The sequence below is a fragment of the Musa acuminata genome, unplaced genomic scaffold (assembly GCF_036884655.1).
Source record: "Musa acuminata AAA Group cultivar baxijiao unplaced genomic scaffold, Cavendish_Baxijiao_AAA HiC_scaffold_1136, whole genome shotgun sequence".
Taxonomy (NCBI): Eukaryota; Viridiplantae; Streptophyta; class Magnoliopsida; order Zingiberales; family Musaceae; genus Musa; species Musa acuminata.
Window position 1 is genome coordinate 1,940,001 of NW_027021348.1, and position 7,500 is coordinate 1,947,500.

A 7,500-nucleotide genomic window follows, 5' to 3' on the forward strand; every position below is an offset into this window, starting at 1 on the left:
AAAATGGCCAGTTTTGTCCCGTTTTTGGGCCGTTTTGGCCAGTTTTTGGGCTGTTCTTGCGTCGCGCGGTGACCGTCGTGAGCGGAGCAAAATGTCAGCCATCTCAGCACCCTGGAACCCCCCGGGTGGCACAGGGCTGGATGGGGCTTTCGTATAGCAGGGACGGTGCTGCCTCTCGCTTCGCTCGCTGTCCGCCGCTCGCCGCTCGCTCGCGCAGCCAAAAATGGCCAGTTTTGGCCCGTTTTTGGGCCGTTTTGGCCAGTTTTTGGCCTGTTCTTGCGTCGCGCGGTGACTGTCGTGAGCGGAGCAAAATGTCAGCCATCTCAGCACCCTGGAACCCCCCGGGTGGCACAGGGCTGGATGGGGCTTTCGTATAGCAGGGACGGTGCTGCCTCTCGCTTCGCTCGCTGTTCGCCGCTCGCCGCTCGCTCGCGCAGCCAAAAATGGCCAGTTTTGGCCCGTTTTGGCCAGTTTTTGGCCTGTTTTTGCGTTGCGCGGTGACCATCTTGAGCGGAGCAAAATGTCAGCCATCTCAGCACCCTGGAACCCCCCGGGTGGCACAGGGCTGGATGGGGCTTTCGTATAGCAGGGACGGTGATGCCTCTCGCTTCGCTCGCTGTCCGCCGCTCGCTGCTCGCTCGCGCAGCCAAAAATGGCCAGTTTTGGCCCGTTTTTGGGCCGTTTTGGCCTGTTTTTGGGCTGTTCTTGCGTCGCGCGGTGACCGTCGTGAGCGGAGCAAAATGTCAGCCATCTCAGCACCCTGGAACCCCCCGGGTGGCACAGGGCTGGATGGGGCTTTCGTATAGCAGGGACGGTGCTGCCTCTCGCTTCGCTCGCTGTCCGCCGCTCGCCGCTCGCTCGCGCAGCCAAAAATGGCCAGTTTTGTCCCGTTTTTGGGCCGTTTTGGCCTGTTTTTGGGCTGTTCTTGCGTCGCGCGGTGACCGTCGTGAGCGGAGCAAAATGTCAGCCATCTCAGCACCCTGGAACCCCCCGGGTGGCACAGGGCTGGATGGGGCTTTCGTATAGCAGGGACGGTGCTGCCTCTCGCTTCGCTCGCTGTCCGCCGCTCGCCGCTCGCTCGCGCAGCCAAAAATGGCCAGTTTTGGCCCGTTTTTGGGCCGTTTTGGCCAGTTTTTGGCCTGTTCTTGCGTCGCGCTGTAACGGACAAACTTCTAAACAAGATGTTGGATGTAATGCTTATGTCTGTCCGTTGTCTTTTGGCATGTTCATGCCTTGTACAGAATGTAAAGGGGCGGCCGAAGGCTTAATAGTCCCATTTTAGTTGGGTTGGTGGCCTCTTTAGGCTTGTAAATAAAGGTTGTGTCATGTGGACACGTTCGAGAGCTTTTCGGTCTGTAATGGACCATTTTACCCTTTGTTGTGCAACTATTCAGAGCTTTTAAAGTCTGTTTGTAATTTGCATTGTCTATGAAGTGTTTTTCGGACATGTTTGCTTGTGGATCCCGATTGAGGCGTTCTCTTCAACCCGTTCTCTCTTTTGTTGGTCCTAAGGGACAATGGGAGGCTTCGGGGAGGCTGACCTTTGCGGACGGACGCGCGAGGGTGCCGCACGCCTTAGGCAAAACCAGCTAAGGTCGTGACAGTGTGGTATCAGAGCGGGACAAGCACTCATAGAAACACTTGACATGCAAACGTGGGGGACCTAGCGGGGCTGCGTTGAGGGCAGTCAGCACACGCGCGACCGTTTGAGGGAAAACGGGCATGGAGATGTAGGGAAAAGAGTCGCTCAGAGGAGCGGGCATCTGAGATTGGCATTCAGAGGAATGGCCAACCCTTCGCGCAAGAGGCACCACGAGAACGGGCAAGCTTGGAAGAATTTGGAGCGCACAAAGGTTGGGATGGCTGAGTTTGAGCTACGGCTCAACGTTGACAACTTTACTTGATGGTGCTCAAGGCAAGCGAGGCGCTTGGCAAAGGACGAGACCATGCAAAGTGGAATGAGTTGCTCAGCGACCGAAAGAGTTGTGCAAAGCTCACAGAGGTGAGGGGAATTGCTAACTCGAAGAATTCGGTACTCATGCATGGGCTTGTATGCGGACGATGGATTGTTCGTGGCCATCCCAAGGCGGTCGAGACTCGGCGCCATGGAGCATTGAAACTTTCTCTTCGACATGCGAAGGATACGTCCGGAGGAGGCTGAAGTGTGCAACGAGTTCAGCATGTTGCTAGGCCTTGAGGGGTGCAGCGGTGGCTGTATTGACGTGGAGGCGCAATCTAGCAAGTGCGTTTGCAAGAGGCAGAACAATGCACAGTTTGTTCAGCAGATCGGAGTAGTCCAAGGGGATGGTGGTCTCCGAAACGAAGAGAGATGTTGCTCCAACGGGACAGTTATCCAGGAGGGATAAGTCTCAGCTCTCCAGAGGGAGAATCATGTGAGACGGACTTCACATGTTGAGGAGGAGTACCTCACAAACAACAACTCCACGAAGCTCGATGGACTGAGCAAGCGGCGAGGAGTCGTCGCATGATCTCGCTTGAGAGAATGCATTGGTGGATGCATTGCGAGATCAAGTGGGGGAGCGACCCAAAGCAACTCAAATGGAGGCACACTTGGAGTCGATATGGAGATCGGACTCAAGGGAGGGCTGACCCGTGGAATGGTGGGCGCGAGGGCCACCATCGACTCAATGCAAAAACGAGGAGCGGAGCAACTTGGGTGTAACTTGGCGAAGTACCCAAGCCGCATGAAGGGAGCCAGCATAGAAGTTGGAACATGGAGCAGAGGCACAGCGCTTTCCCTAGACAGAGGTCAAGGACATGAACTCTTGCAGAGGCAGGAGTAGAATCATGCTGTTCCCTGGGTCCTTCATTCTGACAGAGCGGACTCATCTTGCATGGTGCCAAAGACGAAGGGAGCTTCGGGGCACATGCACCTTATCTCGGAGGAGCATTCGATGGAGGAACTAAGGCGACTCAATTTGCGGAGGCGAAGTTGGGTACAGAAGGCCTTAGCACGGGGCAAGAGGACGCAGAGGCGGGTACTCTTGAAGAATATGCCACAGTGTTGCCATTTGAGTTGCTATGAAGGAAGCAGTGCGCAGCGGAGATTGTGCTGGTAGGGGCAGAGGCCCAGGATCCAGGCAATGGTGCACAAATTACAGCGAAGTCGGTGGACTTCGGGAGCTACTAGGCGACGGACTGTCCTAGAGCGGTGCTTCATCTAGGTGTGACCCAAGAGTGGGTGGATGAAGGTCGATTGCCAAAGGAGCGAACAAAATCGAAGGTGGAGGAGACCCTGCGATGTATTGGCAGAGGCCACACATGGAGGGTTCACAATTCGAGTTTATTTCACAAGGATCAGAATGCAATGGAGATGTCACCAGGAGGCGACATGGTGCAGCGGATCGTGGTGGAACAGTTCGTGGCAATGCGACACACACGACATAGTCCCGTGAGGGATGAGATCATATGGAGGTATGATCGGGAGCTACTGGGAGCTCTGCTTTGGTGAACAACACGACGGCAAGAAGGGCTATGGATTCAAGGAGTGAAGGCCATGGTACCGCAGAGGCGGGTCTTCCGGGCGTGCACCGAATTTTGCATCGGATGAAAACCTTGGTCATCAGCATATGGGGGCTGGGTTCCACCAAGGGAAGAGTTCGAATGCAAGTACCAGTGAGTCCCATGAGAGGGACTTGATCATGCAGAGGTATGATCGAAGCAGCTGGAGAGTTGGACTGCTCCAGAGCTCATATTCGCTTAAGGGAGCCCGACAAGTCAGAGGACAAGGTCGAGTAAGCGAACGTTGCTACCAAGGAAGCTAAGGAGAACAGAATCGGTGCAAACCCTACAATGTGATGGCAGAGGCCATGCATGGGAGTTGCAGTCTGTCTTTCCATCGACCAAACAGACTGCTTGGAGAACACAGAGGTGTTGAAGCAGGAGGTCGAAAGGGGCGAGGAAGCGACGATGAGTCCAGAGGGACTTAGCTACCCAAAATCAAGCATCAGTTAGAATGGAGGTGGACTCAGAGGAGTGCCACGGAGACATCTCTACTGATTGTGAAGGAAAGGGATACAGAGGCGAAGCGACGGATAGTAGGGCCATGGGCATGGCAGCGCCATGGTACCGCAGAGGCGGGACTTCCGTGCAAGTCATTGATCCCTTGCTCTCACGGAGGGAGAGCGCTTGGTCGTGAAAGGGGCCGAGGAGGTGGAGCATGCAGAGGCAATCTCCAAGTACCGAGACAAGGCTGAAGGGCAGAGGCCAAGAAACTTCGTAAGACCGGTGTCAACAAGTTTCTCATCAAGATAGCCGTAAGTGAAGGACTTCGGGTCATGCAAGAGTGCACGACCAAGGAACGAAGCAGGCAGTACGTGGTGCTGTACCTTTGCTACTCAGTGGAGTAGGCGGCAGGGTTGATGGAGAAGACGGTACAATCCCAGAGGCGACCTCATCTATCAGAGAATTACTCCAAGTTGGGGTGAAAACTTCCTGCATTCCAGAAGTTCAATGGCATTGAGAAGGTGAATCACAGTAGCTAACTCAACGCAAGGAGTGCAAACACTTCAAGTGCTTCAGAAGTGTGAGCAAAGAGCAGGCGAAGGCCAGTAACCAGCTCGATGCATGAAGTACAACCTCGAGGAGGCGGGCGAAGTCAAGTAACCTTTGCCTTCTCAACTCTTAAGAGAATGGGCGAAACCGAGTACCCCAGTTCTCTTATCTATCCAGCAGAGGAGCTCTGCACAAGTTCAAAGACCCTTCGAAGATAATGGAAGACAATAGTTGTCAAAATCCTCACCAACGGTGATCAGTGCTACTGAGAGTAGATTGTCCGCTTCATTTCCCAACGAAATGCCAATCGAAAGCGGAAGTGATGCGAACCTACTTGGATGTGACAACTAACTGAAAGAAGAGTCAATGAGCAGATTTTGTGGAGGAAGGACCCAAAACTTCAGAAGTTTGCGAGGCGATGCTCGTTAAAGCTCCAACAAGCATCCACCCAGTTCAAGCAGCATGTGAAAATTTTGAGAAACTGGCGCAGTAAGAATGGTCTTTTCCTTCATTTGGTGGATCCGCAGGAATCAACGAGGATCAATACAACTCAGCCAACCCCACACCAGAGTCAGAGTCATTGGCGAGTTGAAGCAGCATGGCGGATCAAAGGTTCGACTACTCAGAAACAGCAGCGGAGAGCAGCTGGGAGCCAGGAGGCGCATTGCAGCTGGAGCGGAAGATTGAAGACTCAGCAAAGGCGAAGAGTTGCAGTGTTCACAAAGGCTTCGACGAGGACGTCGAAGGGATAAGTGGGGGAGAATGTAACGGACAAACTTCTAAACAAGATGTTGGATGTAATGCTTATGTCTGTCCGTTGTCTTTTGGCATGTTCATGCCTTGTACAGAATGTAAAGGGGCGGCCGAAGGCTTAATAGTCCCATTTTAGTTGGGTTGGTGGCCTCTTTAGGCTTGTAAATAAAGGTTGTGTCATGTGGACACGTTCGAGAGCTTTTCGGTCTGTAATGGACCATTTTACCCTTTGTTGTGCAACTATTCAGAGCTTTTAAAGTCTGTTTGTAATTTGCATTGTCTATGAAGTGTTTTTCGGACATGTTTGCTTGTGGATCCCGATTGAGGCGTTCTCTTCAACCCGTTCTCTCTTTTGTTGGTCCTAAGGGACAATGGGAGGCTTCGGGGAGGCTGACCTTTGCGGACGGACGCGCGAGGGTGCCGCACGCCTTAGGCAAAACCAGCTAAGGTCGTGACAGCGCGGTGACCGTCGTGAGCGGAGCAAAATGTCAGCCATCTCAGCACCCTGGAACCCCCCGGGTGGCACAGGGCTGGATGGGGCTTTCGTATAGCAGGGACGGTGCTGCCTCTCGCTTCGCTCGCTGTTCGCCGCTCGCCGCTCGCTCGCGCAGCCAAAAATGGCCAGTTTTGGCCCGTTTTGGCCAGTTTTTGGCCTGTTTTTGCGTTGCGCGGTGACCATCTTGAGCGGAGCAAAATGTCAGCCATCTCAGCACCCTGGAACCCCCCGGGTGGCACAGGGCTGGATGGGGCTTTCGTATAGCAGGGACGGTGATGCCTCTCGCTTCGCTCGCTGTCCGCCGCTCGCTGCTCGCTCGCGCAGCCAAAAATGGCCAGTTTTGGCCCGTTTTTGGGCCGTTTTGGCCAGTTTTTGGCCTGTTCTTGCGTCGCGCGGTGACCGTCGTGAGCGGAGCAAAATGTCAGCCATCTCAGCACCCTGGAACCCCCCGGGTGGCACAGGGCTGGATGGGGCTTTCGTATAGCAGGGACGGTGCTGCCTCTCGCTTCGCTCGCTGTTCGCCGCTCGCCGCTCGCTCGCGCAGCCAAAAATGGCCAGTTTTGGCCCGTTTTGGCCAGTTTTTGGCCTGTTTTTGCGTTGCGCGGTGACCATCTTGAGCGGAGCAAAATGTCAGCCATCTCAGCACCCTGGAACCCCCCGGGTGGCACAGGGCTGGATGGGGCTTTCGTATAGCAGGGACGGTGATGCCTCTCGCTTCGCTCGCTGTCCGCCGCTCGCTGCTCGCTCGCGCAGCCAAAAATGGCCAGTTTTGGCCCGTTTTTGGGCCGTTTTGGCCTGTTTTTGGGCTGTTCTTGCGTCGCGCGGTGACCGTCGTGAGCGGAGCAAAATGTCAGCCATCTCAGCACCCTGGAACCCCCCGGGTGGCACAGGGCTGGATGGGGCTTTCGTATAGCAGGGACGGTGCTGCCTCTCGCTTAGCTCGCTGTCCGCCGCTCGCCGCTCGCTCGCGCAGCCAAAAATGGCCAGTTTTGTCCCGTTTTTGGGCCGTTTTGGCCTGTTTTTGGGCTGTTCTTGCGTCGCGCGGTGACCGTCGTGAGCGGAGCAAAATGTCAGCCATCTCAGCACCCTGGAACCCCCCGGGTGGCACAGGGCTGGATGGGGCTTTCGTATAGCAGGGATGGTGCTGCCTCTCGCTTCGCTCGTTGTCCGCCGCTCGCCGCTCGCTCGCGCAGCCAAAAATGGCCAGTTTTGGCCCGTTTTTGGGCCGTTTTGGCCAGTTTTTGGCCTGTTCTTGCGTCGCGCGGTGACCGTCGTGAGCGGAGCAAAATGTCAGCCATCTCAGCACCCTGGAACCCCCTGGGTGGCACAGGGCTGGATGGGGCTTTCGTATAGCAGGGACGGTGCTGCCTCTCGCTTCGCTCGCTGTCCGCCGCTCGCCGCTCGCTCGCGCAGCCAAAAATGGCCAGTTTTGGCCCGTTTTGGCCAGTTTTTGGCCTGTTTTTGCGTTGCGCGGTGACCATCTTGAGCGGAGCAAAATGTCAGCCATCTCAGCACCCTGGAACCCCCCGGGTGGCACAGGGCTGGATGGGGCTTTCGTATAGCAGGGACGGTGATGCCTCTCGCTTCGCTCGCTGTCCGCCGCTCGCTGCTCGCTCGCGCAGCCAAAAATGGCCAGTTTTGGCCCGTTTTTGGGCAGTTTTGGCCAGTTTTTGGCCTGTTCTTGCGTTGCACGGTGACCGTCGTGAGCGGAGCAAAATGACAGCCATCTCAGCACC